Here is a 2,999-nt window from a genome sequence, read left to right on the forward strand (position 1 = left end):
ATGTAGTCTTTCTAATCACCACTCCCCTGCCAGCTCCAATCCTGCTGGCTTGAGTATGCAAAGGATTGATAGTGGCACTAAACCATCAGTATTGAAAATTGATCACAATATAAATACAGTTCTCACTGTGGATTGAATGTCCTCCCAAAATTCACTGAAGCTGGACCCCCACAGTGCTAAGAGGATGGGGAGTCCGATTATGGCATTTGAAAGGTGGGGACTTTAAGAGGTGATTGGATTGTGAGCACTGTGCACGTGACTGGTAGATCGATCCATTCATGGAGTGATGGATATGGTTCTGATGGCTTTATAAGGGGGCAAGTGAGAAGGTCAACTCTCCCTTGCTCAGATTCTCTCACCATGTGATACACTGCACTGCTGCAAGTCACCACCCAGAAGAAGGCCCTCACCAGATGTGCCCCTTGGACTGAGGACTTCCCAGCCCCCAAAACAGAAATATATTTTGTTCTTAAGAAATACATTTCATTCCTTTATGAATTAACCAGTTTCCAGTATTCTGTTGTAAGCAACAGAAATAAACTAATACAGTGTGATGGAGTTTGGATGTGTTGTCCCCTCCAAAACTCATGTGGAAATTTGATCTCCAATGTGGCAGTGCTGGAAACTGAGTCATGGGGGCGGATCCCTCATGAATGGATTAATGCTCTCCCTGGGGGAGGGGGAATTAATGAGTGAGTTCTCGCTCGATTAGTTCCCGCAAGAGCTCGTTGCTTAAAAAGACCCTGGCACCTTCTCTCTCTCTCTCTTGCTTCCTCTTGCCATGTGATCTGCTTGTACCTGCCAGCTCCCTGCCACTTTTCCACCATGAGTAGAAGCAGCCTGAGGTCCAGGCCAGATGCAGCTGTCCCAGAATCGTAAGCCAAATAAATGCCTTTTCTTTATAAATTATCCAGTCTCAGGTATTTCTGTTATAGTAACACAAAATGAACTAAAACACAGTGCTTCTTCTTAAGGGCCCTGCAGGAGGCTTTGGTTCCCTGTCAGTGAGAAGATACCCCCAATCCACTCATGCACACTTGCTCCCCTGGGTGCCACAGCCCCCTGGGCCCTTAGGCAGCCAGATATTGACCAGAATCGGTCTGAAGAGAGGCCTCTTTGTCCTTGACAGTGTTTGGTTACTGTCATTTAGAATCGTGTCCAAAACGAAACCAGGAGACTTTTGTCTGAGCTACTGAGTTTTGGGCTTTGAAAAGTGAAGAACATGAACTTTGAATGACGGTACTGTAATTCTGCTTTGGGAAGAGCTAATTCCTGGCCTTTACTCCCAGACTTCCATGTGCCACGTGTATTCATGTACTGACTTGCTCATGCATTCAACCATGTTTCCTGAATGCCAGCCCTGGGGATGCAAGATGAAGAAGGAGTCCTTGCCCCAGTCACAGTCAAGTGGAGGGCATCCTCACGCACACAGACCATAGAAAGTGCATTTTGGCTGGAAGCTGACAGCCAGGAGGTTGAGCTGGGGCAAGAGGGAATTCTGGGAGCTGAGTCCCAGTTGACGAACAAGATTCCACCAGGTGGGAGGAGGGGCATTAAAGACAGAAAAAGCAAAATGTGCACAAAGGCCCTGAGTAGGGGGGAGGGGGAGGTGTGAGCCCGAGCAGCCAGGTCTGCAGAGGGACAGTCAGGAAGTGGGGCTGGAGGGCTAAGGCGGGCCCAGATCAGAGAGAACTTGCCCGCAGCCCTGCTGTGGCATCCTGGTCCCCTCTTGTAGGCAATGGTGAGGCAGTAGATGTTGACGAGCAGAGAACAGTGCAGTCCTGTCCAGGACTAGAACAGTGCAGTACTATCCAGGACTTAGACATAGATTTTAGACATTAACTTGCTTATGGTGGGAGGCAGGAGATCACAAAACTCACTTGGGCTGTTCCAAGAGCCCAGGCATGATATGTTGAGGGTCCGCATTGTGGCAATACCAGGAAGGTAGAGAAAATGAACTTCATGCTAGAGAAATTTCAGACATAGCTGCTACAGGGCCTGGGGACTAATTAGGGATACTGGGGTGGTGGAAGGGGTTGCACTCCACACCAAGACCCATAGACACAAGTAAAAAAACAACAGAGATATTAATGATTCATCCTCACCCCCACGGCTGTTATGTTAAACCACATCAAATGGCCAATATTTTGAACTGTAAAAATGTTAGTTTCGTGCGATTCAACCTAATCATAAAAAGTAGGGCCAGGACTTGANGAACTTTCTCAACCTGATAAAGGGTATCTACAAACAATCCACAGCTAACATTATACTATTTGGTAGTAGACTGGATGTTTTTACCGTAAGATCAGGAACAAAACAAGGATGTCCACTGTCACCATTCATTCAACATTGTACTGGAGGTTCAAGCCAGAGCAATTAGACAAGAAAGAGAAGTAAAAGACATCAGATGGGAAAGGAAGGAGTTAATCTATCTCTATCTGTAGGTAACATGATGTTATATATAGAAATCCCAAGCAATTCANACCGGCTGCCAGATTCAGCAGGAGTTCTACTGAAATAGAGCTCCCAACACCCTCATAATGTAGGCTATCTGCTTCTGTAGAATTGCGTGCTTAACCTAAGTAACTCCATTTTGCCCCTTGCCTGAGCTGCAGGCTACCCTCCCTCCCCTTCTGCATGAGAAACCGTTGACTTTCTCATAGAAACAAAAACCATTGCATAGAAACAGGATCCATACACAGTGAACTATTACATGGGAGCAGGAACCATACACAATGAAAACTTGTATGCTTGATTGATCGAATGGCTCATTCTTGGCTTCTGTACCCTAGCTCCCTAGCTTGCATGGTGCACCTGGACAAACCCATGTGCCAATGGGATATAGTTTTTGCCTTTAAAAACCCCACAAGACCAAGGCCTGAGGCCACTCTTCCTTGGTTGCTCCTTGCGAGATGGTAGCTGGCCAGCTGGAGTGAACAAACTGCCCTTTTCTGCACAAGTGGCGTGTAAGTGCATTTCTTGTGGGAGGGTGCCTCACA

Source organism: Galeopterus variegatus, unplaced genomic scaffold, assembly GCF_000696425.1.
Source record: "Galeopterus variegatus unplaced genomic scaffold, G_variegatus-3.0.2 Scaffold15213, whole genome shotgun sequence".
Taxonomy (NCBI): Eukaryota; Metazoa; Chordata; class Mammalia; order Dermoptera; family Cynocephalidae; genus Galeopterus; species Galeopterus variegatus.